Here is an 18166-nt window from a genome sequence, read left to right on the forward strand (position 1 = left end):
GTCTTCTTGATTCTCAGCTGTAATCCTGCTTGGGCACTTTCTTCTTTAACCCTCATCAGTAGTCATTTCCAGCCTTCACTATTTTCTGCCAGTAACGTAGTGTCATCTGCATATCTCAAATTGTTAATATTCCTTCCACTGATTTTCACTCCATCTTCTTCTAGATCTAATCCAACTTTCCTTATGATATACTCTGAATAGAGGTTGAACAAGTAGAGAGATAATATGCATCCTTGTCTGACACCTTTGCCAATTGGAAACCAGCATCACTTTGCTTGCATGGGAACAGTCTGATAGTTGCTGCACTTTTTGGCATCCCCTTTTTAAAGAACTGGAATGTAGACTGAGCATTTCCAGTTCGTGGGCTATTGTTTTGTTTTCCATATTTGTTGACAGATTCTTATTAAGATTTTGATGGACTCCATTTCTGTAGCTTGGAATAGCTCTATGGGTATTCCATCTACTCCAGGTGCTTTGTTTCTCTCAATTGCTTTGAGTGCAGCTTTGACTTCACTTTCTAAGATTTCTGGTTCTTCATCAAAAGATTCTTTGTCAAAGGTATCGGTCATCCTTCCATCTCTTTTATATAGGTCTTCAGTGTATTGTTTCCATCTTTCCTTTATTTTGTCCTGATTAGATACTGTATTTCCATGTAGATCTTTCAGCAGCCCAAGCCATGGCTTGAATTTCCCTTTGATTTCTTGGATCTTTTGGAACAGATCTCTTGTTCTTTCTTTTTGATTGTTGTCCTCTATTTCTTTGCCCTGATTATTATAATAGATTTCTTTGTCTCTGCGTGCAAATTGCTGAAGAGCTGCCTTGAGAATTTTGACCCTAGTTCTGTCACCTTTTGTCTTTACTTCTCATATATCTTTAGCAATTTTAAGAGTTTCCTCAGTCATCGATTTGGGTTTCTCTTTTCTTTTGGCTACAGGAATAGTCTTTGCACATTCTTCCTTGATAATATCTCTGGTTTCAGCCCATAGTTCTTCCAGCTCACAATCAATTAAACTTAGTATTGCAAATCTGTTCTTTACATGGTCTTTAAATTCTTCAGGAATATTGTTTAGATTGTATTTTGGCACTATGATTTTTTTAGAGTTTTTCTTCAACTTCATTCTAATTTTTGACATTAGCAATTCATGATATGTATTACAATCAGCTCCTGGGTCTTGTTTTAGCAGAGAGGATAGAATTTCTCCATCTTCTGATTCCAATTATATAACCTATTTGGTTTCTGTATTGGTCACCCAGTGTTCTCCACATATATAATCGTCTTTTTGGTTGCCTGAAGCACGTGTTAGTAATGAACTGGTAGTTGGCATCACAAAATTCTATGAGTTCCTCTCCTGCTTCATTTCGTGATCCTAGTCCAAATTTTCCAACTATGTTTGATTCTGCTTTGTTTCCTACTTTTGTTTTCCAGTCATCTATGATTATCAGCATTTCTTGTTTTGTGTATAATCAATTTATTCTTGGACATTTGCATAAAAGTTTATTATTTTCTTCCTCAGCATCTGTAGTTGGAGCATAAACTTGAATGATGGTTATGTTAAAAGTACATCCCTGAACTCTGATTGATATTACTCGGTCAGATTTTGCATCACAGCTCTTGACTGCTTGTGCTATGTCTTACCTCACTATTAAAGCAACACCATTTCTTTTGAGTTTATTTCCACAGTAAAACACTTTGTGGTTTTCTGACTGAAAATGTCCTGAGTTGGCCCACATTAGTTCACTCACACCCAGAACTGCAATGTTTAAATGTTCCATTTCTTGTTTTATGATTTCTAGCTTACCTGCTTTCACACTTTTCACGTTCCATGCTCCTATTATGTGTGTTGCACAGCTTTGGAAGTTGCATCTATTCACATTCACAACTGGATGTCCTTTTTGGCTTTAATTCAGTCCCATCATTAAGAACAGCGCTATTCGTACTTGTCCGCAGATCTTCCCCAGTAGCCAATTGAGTGCCATCTGACCTGGGGGTCCTGTCTTCCAGCACTGTATCTTTTTCCATTTTGGATTGTCTCACCATAGGGTTTTCAAGGTAAGAGATTAGCAGAAGTGGTTTATCATTGCCTTCTTTTGCTGTGCAGTATTAACCAGGGTTAGCTGAACTGACACTGCCGTTGTCTGTGAAAGAACCTCCACCAGTGTCACCTTCCACTACTACTGCTCCCATCACCACTGGAACATTCAATTCTCTTCTGCTGATGTGACCGTTGATTCCTGAACGGGGTGGATGCATCTTAGTCTGGTGTCTCAGCTTTGACCATTCTGCCTTGAGTGACTCTTCCAGGAGTTTAGGCTGTTGTCCAAGCCTGTGCTCCTGATGATGTTGCTCTTAGCTTCTCTGACATACTCAAACCCCCTCACCACATTAAGGTGTATATCCAAGACAGAATACTGTCCACTATTATTCAAAGGGGTGTTGTAAAGGGTATCAAGATTATGAGACCTAAGTGTGGTACAGTGTGTTAAGTGTTACATCAGGAAGGCACAAGTTCAAATCTCAGTTCAACAATATTTCCTGAGTGACTTTGTGACCTTTTGCCTAAAAGCAATGGGCCAAATCCATCCAGAGAAAAGTCTCCCACAGCACCCTAAAATATTAGGCATTTTTAAATGCTGTTTCCAGATGAGAAATCATAACAACAGCAGCATTAACAAAAGCAGAACAGAAAGGAAATACTCAGCAGCACTTCTCAAAGCTCAGCAATCCAACAGGATCCCCATCCCCCCAGCATTTTTCAGCTATAAATGTCAAACCTACTTGGGAGAGATTTTGTTTATTTTAGACATATGAAAATGAGAAGACTTCTGACCAACAAGTTAATGAAGACATAAGGCAGAGCAAAAAGCTAATCAAAAGCTGTCAGATCAAATTCCTACATTGTTCCTGACTCACAAACTCAAGACAGACAGACAGACAGACAGAGACAAACAGACGCACATAATGTCTCTCCTGGCAAGCCATAATTCAGTTTTAATTTGGGGGGGGGTGCTCATAAATAAGAACAAATTTGAAATATGTATGCTTAGGTTGAGAGGACAGGTCTTCTTTTGCTTCTTTGGTTCTGAAAATTCAGAAGTTAATTGAATGAAAAGCTCCTGCGTATTGTTTCTCTTCAGATGCCAACATCTGGCCCAGCTAGCATGTTAAAGCTCCAAAAAGTTAAGGACAAGAGACAGGCAGAAAATAAAATAAGAAGAAATCAAAGTAGTCAGCATTTCAAAACAGGCAAGAAAAGCTGGGAAGTAGCTTAGCAACCTATGTTTCTTTCTACTTTTCCAATGGAAGTGGCCAAAGCAATGATGGCCCACTGGTAGCCTACAAAACATTTTCTGAACCATAGGATCCTATCAAATTTTAATTAAGGTGCATAATAACCTCTCTTGCACAGTCTGGCAAATCCCAGGTACAAGGTTGCCATGGTGTCTAGAAATTTCATTGTGGCACTTATTTTTGTGGTATCAGTAATTAAAAAATAGTTATAAATAAACTTGAATGATGAAACAGAAGTCTGGTTGCTAATTTTTTGGACTGGCTTCCAGAGCCAAAAAGAATTTGTCAAGTATAGTGTAGAAAAAGCACATACTAGGGCATTTACATGCCAACACAGCAAAATGTTGAACAAAGTAAAACCATGACTGAAAGGACATAAAGAGAGCCCAAAACACAAAGTTTACAATCCAAATTAACTCCACAATTTGGCTGTTTAGCCAGATACTTATAAAATTTCCAAAACACACAATTCAAAACTCAGATATAAAGCTTTTATAAATATTGAATGTCTGTCCATTTCATTACATTAACACTCATCATTCATTTTCTTTATTTCTATAGCACTTTTCTTTGTTGCTCAAAGTGGTTAAAATTTATGTTATTTACAGTCCACCTTTGTCACTAGGACTCAAGACAGATTACACAAAGTCAATATATTCAACAGGATTGGAACATTCAATAAACAATGTAATAGTATCTGTATAGTAGAAAATTTGTAACCAACCACAAATCTGAGAACATAACTGCAGCAAAGCATAAGTATTAACATGACATATTACATGATGCAAAAAAATTACGTAGTATGATCCTACTTAGAGCAACAGGCAGTATGCACTATACACAGTAGTCAGTATAGAACACAGACTCTAAACTTTTACCCAAGTAGCATTTGAAACCATTCTGTGCAGTACAATCCTATTACTTGTGTAGAAAAGCCCTTTTGAAAAATGTAGTTTTGCTCAGTCTGCAGAAAGCCAGAAGAGTGGGTAGGGCCTTTCTGACCTCATCAGGCAGGCCATTCCATAAAATAAGACCAAATAGTTTAAAGAGCAACCAGAACCTGACAAATTAAAACCATCACCAAAACATCTGAACAATACAGCTATACAGTGCCATCTGAAGTGACTAACAGAAAAGGCATCTCTTCATTCAACTGGCATCCCATGCCATATGGATGGAGCCACCAAAAAACATATCATTGCCCTTTGGGTCACAGATGCACCTCCTTAAAGGAGAAAAAGAGAGTTCAAGCCTTGTTGCAACAATCGTAAGATCCACTCAGGTTCATATAAGGAGAGGCACTTCTTAAATATGTGGGATCCATACTGCAGAGATGCTGTATTCAGTCAAGTAGGTCACCTTGTTGAATAGGGAGGACAGGCAGAGGATTGAACTTTATTCCTTTAAAATGTTTTTAAAGCCACTTAAAGTCATTTAAGATTCAAAGGAAGCCTACTACTAAAACAATGCATTAAATTACAAAATAACTTCATTTTTTCTGCAATACCAAGACTACTGGTCCACACTATTATTCAAATGACTACTCTAGCATTTCCCTCACTGGATGGCTGGAAACCTTACTGCACCTTGTAACCTGCTTAATGATTGGCACTATCCTATTTCATAACTCATTTACTGAGTGACTGAAAAGTGCTTATCATACTTGTAATCCACGTGGAGTCCCACAGAGAAAGGTGGACAATAAATTAAACTAATAATTAAACCCCACAGGCTCCCCCATTTAAACCCTCAAAAGAGGCTCATCTTTTCTCTGATCATTTTTGCACTGATTCACACATGGGTAATCAAATGCAAGCACATTAAGTTCTCTAGTCACACAGATAAGGCAGTTTGACAAAATTTACAGCTAATTATTATCACCTTGAACCACCCAACATTTGCTAGTCTTTTATTTTCACTAGCAATTTGTGACAGGGCAAGTAGGAACGGCACAGCAAGGAAGCTAATCAGCTTTGTTCTCAAGGTAACACAAAGCAAACTTACTTGTTCTAGTAAGCACCTATTAAAACTAACAAAAGGTGGACCCTGAAAGGCTTCAAACTTGGGTGTCATATTAGAGGGTAAGAAGGGATGGAAGGAAGCTACTGAAAAAGGGAGACCAGAATGGCTGAAAATGCTGTGCAAGAGAGGGATAAGCAGCATAGCTGCTATTGAAAAAACAAGTCTTAAGATTTTTTTTCATCTCATCTCATTCCGGGAATAGTACAAACCTCAAACAGGACTTCAGATATACGAATTCTTTTTTTCATTCCCAAGTCTCACCTATGACAGGGATGTCATATTCCTGCTTGGATTCAGAAATACAGGCAAGTCAACAAGAGTTAGCAATTCAATTGTTGGAGTAGGGTTAGTAAGATCTGGATTCAAATCCCTACCCAGCCATGCACCTCACTGAGTAGCCTTCAGCTATCATATACTCAGCCTAACCCACCTTACTGAGATAGTGAAAGGATAAAATCAGTGAGGAGGACACATGCTGGCTATCCTGTGTTCCTGAAGGAAGGGCAAAATAAAGTTATAACTGAAGAGACCTGATTTCGTGTATGATATGATGCTGATTTTTCCTGTTAACTACAATATTTAGAAGCAGTGCTAGGAAACATGCAAGCCTAGCAATCAATCACTTAAGGCTAGGAAAAACAGGGTTAACATACCTGTAACTTATGTTCATCGAGTTCTTCTGTGCCTCCACACATGGGACTGCGCAGGCGCAGGCCAGCCGCCGGAGAATTTTCTAGAGCTTCCATGGCTCCGAAGGGGCCGTTTGTCGCGCGCCTCAGCGACCGTTTTCCCGCCCAAACGGTCACGTGATCCTCCAGCGACCAACGGCCCCTTCCCTCAGTTCTCCCTTGCCGCCGCTTGACCAACACACTCCAGCCATAACACCTTAAAAACACCAATTTCTGTTACAGCCATCACATTATCGTGCATTGGAGTTCACAGCGGGGTAGGAGGGAGGGTTGTGTGTCAGCACAGAAGAACTCGATGAACATAAGTTACAGGTATGTTAACCCTGTTTTCATCTCCGTTCTTCTGTGCCTCCACACATGGGAGTGTACCAAGCTTCACACATTAAGGAAGGCGGGGGTGAAGTCCAACACAATTTTATTGAACAAACAAGAACAACAATAAATAGATATGCATATATACATCTATGTAAAAAACTGTGTAAGGACACATAAATACTCAATATTTACATATATACACACCCCCAGGTACATATATACACACTTTCACTCAAGGGTACCCAGCAGGTACGCCAAGAAAGTCATTCCAAAACTCCCTCAGGAAAAAAGGGAGTGTAAGACAGCCTTGGCCACAGATACATCCTGCTCCGCATTGACATCAACGGCGTAATGCCTGACAAAGGTGTCTGCAGAGGACCATGTGGCTGCTTTACAAATGTTAACCAGGGGCACCCCCCTGAGGAGTGCCGAAGAGGATGCTTGGGACCGCGTGGAGTGGGCTCTGACATGAAGCGGGCAAGCCACCCCTGCCAGGGAATAGGCCTTGCTAATGGCCGTCACAATCCACCTAGACAGGGTCTGTGAGGAAGCCCTGCTACCCTTGTCCTTGGCCCCAAAACATACAAACAGGTGAGGACTGGAACGGAATCCCTTCGTCCTATCCAGGTAATAGGCTAGGGCCCTCTTCAAGTCTAGGGAATGGAGGGCCTTCTCCCCCTTAGAGGAGGGTTGAGGAAAGAATGCAGGCAGTGAGATATCCTGCGAGAGGTGGAAGGCGGACACCACCTTGGGCAGGAACCCGAGGCAGGGACGCAGGACCACCTTGTTGGGATGAAACACAAGAAAGGGAGGGTCAGACCGCAGTGCAGACAGCTCACTGACCCTTCTGGCCGATGTGACGGCCACCAAGAACGCTACCTTGTAGGATAGCATATCCAAGGGGCATGTAGCCATAGGTTCAAATGGAGGCAACATGAGACGTGAGAGCACCAAGGACAGCGACCACTGAGGCACTGGCGCCGACACAGGTGGGTAAAGATTGTACATGCCCTTAAGGAACTGGCGGGAATGTGGGTGAGAAAACACCGTAGCACCCTCAACTCGGGCGTGAGCAGCTGATATCGCTGCCAAATGTACCTTGAGGGAGGACACCTTCAAGCCCAGGCCACGCAAGTGGCACAAATACTCGAACACAACCCCCAAGGGACTGCTTTCGGGCACCACTCCTCTGGCAAGTGCCCAGAGCTCAAACCTGCGCCACTTGGCCGCATAAGCGCGCCTAGTGGATGGCCGACGAGCATTCAGGAGGACCCTCTGTACCTCGTCAGTAAAGCCTACAGGGGAGGAACGATCCGCCAAGCCGTTAGGTGCAGCTTCCTGGGATCGTGGTGGACTAGGCTCCCGTTTAGGAGAAGGTCTTGCCGAGGGGGCAGACTCACATACGTCCGTTGGGACATTCGCAGGAGCTTCGGGAACCAAACCTGCCGTGGCCAGAAGGGGGCCACTAGGATGCAGTCCATCCCGTCCTCCTCTATCTTGCACAAGACCCTGGGAATCAAGGGGAACGGAGGAAACATGTAGTGCAAGCCCTGCGTCCACGTAAACTGGAAGGCATCCCCAATAGAGAGGGGGTCGCTCCCTGCCCTGGAACAGAACGTGTGGGCCTTGGTGGTCGCCGCAGTGGCGAACACGTCTATCACCGGATGACCCCACATCTGGAAGATCGGCCCAACGCACTCTCCGTTCAGTTCCCACTCGTGGTCTAGTAAAGGGGCCCTGCTGAGGGCATCTGCCCGGGCATTGTCTGACCCAGCCACGTGTATAGCACGGAGCGACACGCCGTTCTTGATAGCCCACTGCCAAGTGAGTGTGGCTTCCCGGCACAGGGCCATGGACACTGTGCCCCCCTGCTGATTCACGTAGTACATGGCAGTCGTGTTGTCCGTCTGCACCAACACCTGACGATTTCTCAGCAGTGCTGTAAGAGACACAAGTGCGAAACGAATGGCCCTTAGTTCAAGCACATTGATATGGAGGGTCTTTTCCTTGTCAGACCAGACATCTTGCACAGACACATCACCACAGTAAGCCCCCCATCCCAACAGAGAGGCATCAGTGGTAACCGTGATGTCATGGTGGTGATACCCAAAAGGGGTCCCTCTAAACAAGTTGTCATCAGACAGCCACCAGTCCAAGGAGGAGAGGATGACCCTCGGGATGGAGAATTTGAGGGACGGAGGGTGCAACAGAGCATCGTACCTCCGCACAAACCAGTTCTGGAGCGGGCACATACGCAGCCTAGCAAAAGGCACCACAGAGGTGGCCGCTGCCATATGCCCTAGTAAGCACTGGATAGTGCGCACAGACTGGAACCGGTTCCTTTTAAACATGGACACTAGGCCCCGTAGGGACCGAGCCCTCTCCAAGGGGAGCAGGGCCTTACCCTCCACAGAGTCTAAGAGTGCGCCAATGTAGGACACCTTGCAGCTGGGCACCAGTTTGGATTTCTCCAAGTTCACCAGGAGCCCCAGGCGTTGGCAAGTGCTAAGTACCAAGCCAATGTCCTGCACCAGCCTAGACTCCGATTCAGCCACAATGAGCCAGTCATCGAGGTACGGAAAGATGGTACAGCCTTCTTCCCGCAGGAAGGAAACCACAGGGGCCACACATTTAGTGAACACTCGTGGGGCAGTGGACAGGCCAAAGGGGAGCACCTTATACCGGAAAACCCTTTGCCGGTAAACAAAGCTCAGGTATTTCCTGTGCTCCTTCCGTATGCCCACGTGAAAGTATGCGTCTTTTAAGTCAAGAACCGCAAACCAATCTCCCTGTTTCAGCAAGGCGATCACAGCCGCCAACGTAACCATTTTGAATTTGGTCACCTTGAGGAAGGCATTAAGGCCCCTCAGATCTAAAATGGGACGTAAGCCCCCATCCTTCTCAGGGACCAGGAAGAACCTAGAGAAGAAACCCTTTACAGAGTCCTCATAGGGCAATTCTTCCACAGCACCCTTGGCCAAGAGCGACACGATCTCCGCATCCAGCTCGGCCATAGTGTTATTGACAGCTGTCAGGGGTGAACTGCATCTAGGCAGCTCAACGAACTCCAGCCCGTATCCCAATTCAACAATAGTTAAGACCCATGAGTCAGATGTTATTGACTCCCACTCAGAGAGGAGTGGACTCAGTCTGTCCGAAAAGTTCGGGGATACGGCTGGCGTGACCCGTCAGTACTGCCTCCCGGCGCCCTGCTGATCTTTCTGCTGGGCCGGTTGTTGTGCCGGACGAGGCTTGAAGGGCCGACGCCTCCTCTGCTGCTGTGCGGGAGGGTAAAGCCGCTGCTGGTAGGCCGGATACTGCTGGTAGCCCGGCCGCTGATGTTGGTATCTGCCCTGGTAGTGGTAAGGGCCGGAACGGGGGGCGTACCGTGGCCTGGAGGAGGGCTTGTCCGCTGGAGCCAGACCCAAGGACCGTGCCGTCTGCCTGTCCTCTTTTTTCTTTTTCAGGGTCTCGTCGGTCGATTTGGAGAACAGCGAGTCCCCTTCGAAGGGCATGCTCTCCACCCTGGAACGCACCTCCTGGGACAGGGCCGTAGACCGCAACCAGGAGTGGCGCCTGAGGACCACCGCCGAAGCCATTCCCCGAGCAGCAGTGTCGGCAGCGTGGCTCCCGGCATTCATCTGCTGCTTAGACAGCCGGACAGCCTCTGTTTGCAGCAGGGACACCACAGCCTTCTGCTCAGGAGGGAGGTCCCGGGTATAGGATGCCAACTTCTCCCAGAGGTACAGCTGGTACCCTGCCATGATGGTCTGGTAGTTGGCAATCCTCAGACCCAGCGAAGCGACGATGTACTGGCGCCTGCCCATGGCATCCAGCTTCTTGCCCTCTTTATCGGCAGGCACCGAGGAGTGACCCGATCGTCGGGGGTTGAACTCCTCTGTGACCAAGGAGGAAGGCGGAGGGTGTTTCACCAACGCCGGCCAGGTGCCCTGCTTGATCTTGTAAAGCTGCTCGATGCGCTTGGACGTTGGAGGTTGATCACAGGGCACCTGCCATACCTTCTCCACGATTTCCTCAATACCCTCGAGCATTGGAAACCCAACGTACGCCGGATTATCCCCGTAAATACGTTTGAGGAGCTTGTCCTTGGTCTTCGGGGCTGCTGAAGAGATGTCCATCTCGAGAGCCTTGCCATTCTTGCCATCTGGTCGGCGTAGATGCGGAGGTCCTCGAATGGGGAGTCCGCAGATGGCACCAGCTCCTCAGGTGGCGATGGTTCGGACCAGGACTCCGACTGGTAGCCGCCAAAGCTCTCGACATCCTCCTCATCGGAACCGAGCTGGGATTCCGGAACCTGGAGCGGAGGAGGAGCCCACGCCGACCTCGATGTCGAAGGCCTCGGTTCCGACACGGAGAAGCCCGCAGGTGCCCCCTCCCATTGGCAACGGTATGGCGAGGGGAGGTAGGAAGCCTGTCGATGCCGGGACGCAGTGGACCGGATTGATCGGACACTGTCCCCGGAACCATGCCGCTCACGACCGACCGGAGGTGGAGACGGACGGACCAGCGACGGACGGCTCCGACGAGGAGACGGGCTCGGTTCCAGCCTCGGCGACCGAAGGGCAAGCGATGGTCGGCTCCGACGGCGCGGGCTCGGCTCCGGCCCCAACGAGAATTCCGCGGGCACCGTCTCGAAGGCCATCGGATCCGGCACTGGCACGGAGATGTCTTCTGGCTCCGGGGAGCCCAGATGAGGGGAAGGCGTGTGAGGAAGCACGATGACCTCCTCCTGAGGAGCGGGACGCGGCGACCGGTGATGCTTGGTCTTCTTCTTCTTCTTCGCTGGTTCCGAAGAAGACCTCGGAACCGACGCGCTCCTCGCCTTCGAAGGGGACCTCGGCTTCGACCTCTTCGCTTTGATCGGGATCGAACCGGCCGTCGGTTCCGACCGGGGACTCGGTACCAGGATCCTCGGTTCCGAAGCTGGTCTCGGATCCGACCTGGTAGATGACGCGCTACGGGGCGGCCGCACCGGTCCCTGCGCTGGAGAGGCCGCTCTCGACGCCGAGGCACTCGGGGGACGCGGTTTCGACCCCGACCTCGCGGAGGCCACTGAGCCAGCTCTCGAATGCCGTTCGGCAGAGGGGCTTGGGCCGGCCTTGGAGGAGGGCAACGGAGCGCCTCCGGACATGACCTTCTGCCACAGGGAGGAGTTAAGTCGGGCCTTGCGCTCCTGCCGGGCCTTGCTGGTGAAGCCCTGGCAAATCTTACAGGCCGTCACATTATGGGTCTCCCCCAAACAGAACAGGCACAGTTCATGGCCATCGGTCTTGGCCATTTTAGTGTGGCATTGCAGGCAATGCTTGAAGAGAGCCTTAGAGGCCATCTTCAGGGGCACGCGAAAGGAAGGTCAAAAACAGTCCGAGTCAAATTACCGAGTCCACAACAAAGTCCAAAACGAGATCCGAAGAATAGTTGAGGTCACGAAGTCCGAAGTCAAAAGCCAAGCAATCAGTCAGAATAAAGCACGAAGCACAAAAGCACAGAGCAACGAAGCTCACGTTCTCTCCAAGCGGCGGCAAGAAGAGAACTGAGGGAAGGGGCCGTTGGTCGCTGGAGGATCACGTGACCGTTTGGGCGGGAAAACGGTCGCTGAGGCGCGCGACAAACGGCCCCTTCGGAGCCATGGAAGCTCTAGAAAATTCTCCGGCGGCTGGCCTGCGCCTGCGCAGTCCCATGTGTGGAGGCACAGAAGAACGGAGATGAACTATCGTTCCTTTGAATTTAAAATATGCCAATTATTTAGCTTTGAAATGGCATGATAAACACAAATGCTAACACTAATTTACAGCAATTCCAAAGACAACTTTTCTTCTATTTCCAAAGATGGATAAAGTATTCTTTAAATTATACCATAAAGCAGCTTATAAAAATTTGCCCTAAACGTTCAAATTTGGAGACATTGAGTTTAATTTTTAGGTTTTTTCTCTCCTTCATTCCCTCAAGGCGTTGATACCAAACAATAAACTAAAGTTCAGAACAAGGATGAGGTCATTATTTGAACAGAATTCCCAGACTTTGCCCAGCCCTACAATTTGGCAAAATGGAAAGTTTAAAAGCAATTTTGCAAAGGTCTATAGTTTGTATCAATGTTTAAAAAACAGTTGAGGAAAAAATTTAACCCTTATACATATTAGAGAAAACAACATAATTTTCAGAATACATGTAACCAGCTACATTTAAAAATAAAATTTTAGTAGAGCATGTACTGCAGAACTAAAAATAGATACCAAATTCATTAATTCCTGTAGTTCTATGCTAATCTCTAAAGATTAAATGGGACGAAGAATAAAACTGAGATTAAAAGTGTCACAAACAGCATAGGACTCAAAATTACTTCAGCAGACGAAGAATGGGTAATGCATCTTAACAGCTACACACACATTTGGGACTCTTAAACCTAATACCCCACACTATACTTTCTCCTCTCTGCATCTGTGGAAGCACACCCAACACCCTCCCTATATTACCCATGCTCTCATGGAGGATGGGAATTAAGATATTCAACCCAGAGATTTGATCTCATTTTATACAACATGTTGTACTCAAAGGTTTACTCACTGAAATTCAAGCAATCTGGTTTTAAGAGGTTGGTGCATTCAGAAGTAACTTCTAACACCCATGAAGCGCCTAGGAGACTTAATATAAGGAATAAAAACTTTAATTAAAAAGCAATCTAAAAAGGATAGGGAAAATCCTTATATTTTAATTCATAAGGAGTTGAAGTTTTCAGCTTAAACAAAGAATTTACAATGATCAAAGAAGAGCATGATAGAGACTTATGATCAACAAGGCGAGATTCTCACAAAACGCTGGATCATTGTGTCAGCTAATGGAATTGACTGACAGAAAATTAATGACACAAAAAATAGATCTTCACACAGCATATTCATGGAATTCTGTGTCACAACTTGTGATTGCTAGAAAAAGCAGCTTTTAAAAAAAGAAATTCAGAAAGGTCTATTTATGTCTGGTCCTGAGAACAAACAAAGGATGCTATCATCACATCTTGCTTTCTACAGGGCATCTAGATGGTGTCTGGATAACCACTGAACGTACTGACTAAACTAGTCTTCGCAACATTATAAACAACAGCTCTGGAAATGAACCCTGCCATATGCCACTGCCACCATATATTCCTTTCTCATCCTTTAAATACACTCTTGATTCAGTTATTTTGCCAGCATGCAGGGTTTCTATAATTATTCCTTTCTTTCAAATGTACCAAAAAGTTGAAAGCTTCTGGAGATATAGCAGGAAATCCAGTCCTCCACTGTTATTAAACACATATCAAGGGAGCTTTAGAGCAACATTTACAACTATTTTCAACTCTTCAGTAACACTCTTGTGTTCTAAAATAAAGAAGCTGATATATAAAATATACCAGCTCCAGGGGCTTTGCCTGAATACACTCAACCCGCAAGTGAGGAAAAGCAGGAATACAACAAGGATACCCCCATGGCTGAAATAACCAATATTAGCCCATCACATTCAGGACCAATTATTCTCAGGATAAAAGGATTCCAAGATACACAAAACTATAGTACACATACCCACAAGAGTCTCTAAGATATATGACTACAAAGCTAATAACCAGACTTCTAAAACACCTGGATAGTGAACTCCATTAAGCAGCACCACGGCCACCTCTAGGTTAGACTACTGTAACGCACTCTATGCAGGGCTTCCCTTGAACTTGATCCGGCGGTTACAGCTGGTGCAGAATGCGGTGGCACGTGTTATCACGGGCTTGCCGATGTGTGAGCATATAACACTGGCACTGCGTCAGTAGCACTGGCTACCAGTGAGGTACCGAATCAGGTTCAAGGTTTTAGTATTAACTTATAAAGCGCTATGCGGACTGGGACCGGCGTATCTGCGAGACCGCCTCTCCCCATATGAACCCCAGAGGACTCTCCGTTCTAGTGAGAAACATCTGTTAAAGGTCCCTGGCACCAGGGAGGCCCGCCTGGCATCAACCAGGGCCAAGGCCTTTTCGGTCCTGGCCCCAGCCTGGTGGAACGCTCTGTCTGAAGAGACTAAGGCCCGGCAAGATTTGTTATCCTTTCGCCGGGCCTGCAAGATGAAGCTGTTCTGCCACGCATATGGGCAGTGCTAGGCAGGGGCCCCCTGGCCGGTTGATGAGGGATTGGGCCCTCCCACCACCAATATCCCCATTTAAAAAAAAAAAACTCTTGAATGCAGAGATGCTCTGAAGTTGTTTTAAATTTGATCAGTGGAATTCTGTGCCATGTTGACATATATAATTGTATTTTAACTGTATAAATTGGATGTTTTTAGAATTGTTAATTATAACAACTGTTTTATATATTTTAATCTTTATGTATTTTTTAATCCGCCCTGAGCCTGCTGGAAATGTGGGGAGGGCAGAATAAAAATCGAAAATAAATAAATAAAATAAAAAATAAATCCACAGGCAACTATAACATTTCTCACAGCTCAAGCAGAAAGCACTTTCAATTATGTATCTGTCATCACAACAAACTCTTGTAGCATCTTGAAGACAAATGTAGATGCTCACAGATGCTTATACCACGTACATTTGTTAATCTTTAAGGAACCACAAAACAAATACAGCTACTTCTCTTTTTCAAAATAACTTGCCACCTAAAAACAAACTAGACTTAGTGAAACTATTGACATGACACTATGTGCAAACAACAATCCATGGGAAAGGCGGAATGATATATCTGGTGAAATCCTTCAGCTACAGATTCAGTGTGTATTCTTAAGATGCTTTCTTGCCTCGATTCGTCATCCTTATACGGGAATGACATGTCTCACAAGGTTATTGCCTAGGTAAACATAAAGAACATAAATGCATGCACATTAAATAGTTATCAGCCTTGAAAATGAGATTATTAAACGCTTAGCGAACCAGATAGAAAAAATAGTATTGCAGCAGTAGGTTTCCTCTGCATCTTAAGGCTGCAATCCTGGGAATAAGTCACATAGAATAGCATGGGATTTACTTCCAATATATCTGCTTAGGACTGCTCTCTAAATCTTACCCAAGCTCTCGACATAGTGTTACTACCATGAGCAAAATCTGAGAAAGGAGAAGCATGCACTCCCAGAGCAGTGAGCCATTCTGCCCAATACTCTATTATACTTTCTCGTGTACGTGATATAATATACAGCTACTATACAAACACAACATGTACATCAAGGAGACATATGCAATAAATTTACACATTCTCACTGCAGATGGGTATGCATCACTTAACTGCTGACAACATGATGCCTCACAATTTTTTTTAAAAAAGCTTAATACTAACATCCATTACAGAACAGAAATGGTCAAGCTGCATTTAATTTACTACCTACTTCTTAGAAACTACAAGGAATAGAGAAAGCTCTCAATATGACAACAGAAGCAGGTGGTATTAATGCCACTACTAAAATGCTATGACATGTCATTCTTCAATTCAAATATTAAGTAGTGCAAATATTCATAAGCACTACTGTAATTAGCAGGCTCACTCTTTTTGTTACAAACAGTATATAGCCAGCGCATGCCTGGAATCCAAGCTCATCGTTGTAGAAAAGGCTTTTGCTTCATGATCAGAAGCTGATTAAAAGTATGACTGGTAACTCTTAGATCACATCTAGGAATTGCTTCAGGGCATCATTCATACCTAGAAATTCTTCATCCCCAGACATTTAGAAAGTACTTGTGTATTACTGATTACTCATAGGGTTAAGGCACACAGGCAAGAATTGTGAGGATCCATATCGCCTGTAGAAAAGCAAACTGTTGAGATGGGCGTGGAATGAAAATCCCCATAGAACATAGCTGGACTTCTTCCAGTAAGAGAGCCTACAGACATTTATTCCTCATGCTTTCTCTACCACCTATACCTCTGTACCCAGCACACTTCACATCTGATCTAGTTGCCCAGGAGAATCCAAAACCCCTTCTGTGCCATTTTTCCCTCAGAGCCTGTGAACTACTCCTTGGATATCACTCTTAAAAGCAAACAGGAGACTTAACACATTTAGCATGTCAATAACCATGTAAAACCATTATTGCAGAAGTAAATGAGGACATAGTCATAAAACTATTTAACACAGGACTGCTCCAACAAGTCACTTCAATGTCTGAAAACATCAAACAGGAATGATTAGGTATTCCTCGGATGCTAAGATACTTTCTAAAAGGGAAAGCCAGGAGCACTCCCATGTCTTACATACAGGAAGCAACCCTAATAATGAATTACTAATACATTCAGAAGTAAAATGAGTGCATAAGCATATTCAAAGGGCCATCAGATGCATGGTAGCCAAGAAAAGAGGCTGTGTTCACTGGCTCTCTCTGCAGAATGAACAAAGTACACCCACACAGTGAAAAGTGGCATCAAGCCACAGGCTAAAAGAGGTGGTTTGCCACTGCCTGCCTCTGCATTGTAACCCTGGTCTTCCTTGGAGGTCTCCTATCCAATTACTAAGGCCAACCCAGCTTAGTTTCTGAGATCTGATCAGGTTTGCCTGGGCTATCTGGGTCAGGGCCACACACACAGGACTATCAATTAAAAGATTTTCCCAACACATGCCTAAAACCAAACCCTGCATAGGCTCAAGAATGCACAGAAAAAAACCTCACCCCAAACACTCGTCCTGACTGGCACAGTTCAGCACAGAACCAGTTTACTGCTTTCCCGAAATTAATTACACAGGCAACCCTAATAACATACATCTCCGATGATACTGAAGTGGAGCGTTCTGGGAGAGCATAAGCTCAAAGAAAAATAGATATGTACTGAGGAAACGGGCATCACTTCAATTTCACAGCAGGTATATTCTATAAGTATCAGTTCATGGTAACAGATTCACAGCAAAAAAATAAAATGAAATGCAACAGAAGTGCTGGCAAAGGGAAGGGGGGGCGTTACGGGAGAAAGCAGAAGACTAAGGGGCGGGGGGGGGAGATAGAATAAAATTTAGCTGTGGCTCCCCAAAGCCCATCCGTAGGAGAACGTGGAAAATTACGAGGGGAAGGTATAAGAGGCACACTGAAGCCGAGCCACAGGGCCCGTCGTGGGAGGGATCACCCTCGCCAGACTCTGCAAAAGAAAACGGGGGGTGGGGTGAGTGGGTGGGGCGGCCGGCAGCAGCAGCAGCAGCTCGTTCGGGAGATGAAGGGCGAGGCTGGGAACGGGGTTCAGCCCCCTTTTGCCCCACAACACCGCGGGCAAAGGGAGGACCCCGACGCGCCCCGCCCAAGCTGGGGGCAGGCAAGCAGCGAAGGAGCCCCTGTGCGTGCCTTCCAGAAGGGCGGCTCCCTGCCCCACACACGAAGGGGCCCCTGCGCGGAAGAAGGGACGAAGAGCGAGCACGTTTCTCTCCCCTCAGGCCGAAGTTTGCGCGCCTCCCTTCCCCTCCTCACCTGCTCACGGTTCCATCCCAGCGGCTGGTGTCGACCCGCTGTCTCCTTCGGAGCCGCCGCCGAAAACTTCCCCGGAGCAAGCGGAGACCCGGCCTCGCCACCGGCTCGCCTCCCTCACAGCCACGGAAGCTCCCACCCACCAGCGCTAGCGTTCGGAGACGGGCAGAACGCGTCAGCCAATCAGAACGGGCCGAAGTGAGTGAGCGCCGCACGCGCCCGTCAATGGCCGCCGTGTAACTTGGGATCCTCACGGAGACAGCGGGGCGGGGGCGGGGCTAGAGAGGTGACTGAGGTAGGATGCAGCCAATGAGACGGTAGGAATTATGTCATCGGCTGTAGGTGAGGTGGGAGGGCTGAGCACCGGGATGGAGGAGGAAAGAGGGAAAAGGCTGGGAGGGGTGGCCTTAAAGCGGTACTGCGCCG

General features: G+C 46.1%; 1 long non-coding RNA gene across 1 annotated transcript in view; it reads right to left on the reverse strand.

The window, feature by feature from the left end:
• Window positions 1-17846, reverse strand: part of LOC129335921 (uncharacterized) — a 46962-nt gene extending 29116 nt beyond the window's left edge. Inside the window, exon 1 of the long non-coding RNA XR_008597644.1 lies at window positions 17744-17846. This is a non-coding gene — a long non-coding RNA (uncharacterized LOC129335921). The remainder of the gene's footprint in view (window positions 1-17743) is intronic.
• Window positions 17847-18166: the final 320 nt, after the last annotated feature.

Source organism: Eublepharis macularius, chromosome 9, assembly GCF_028583425.1.
Source record: "Eublepharis macularius isolate TG4126 chromosome 9, MPM_Emac_v1.0, whole genome shotgun sequence".
NCBI lineage: Eukaryota > Metazoa > Chordata > Lepidosauria > Squamata > Eublepharidae > Eublepharis > Eublepharis macularius.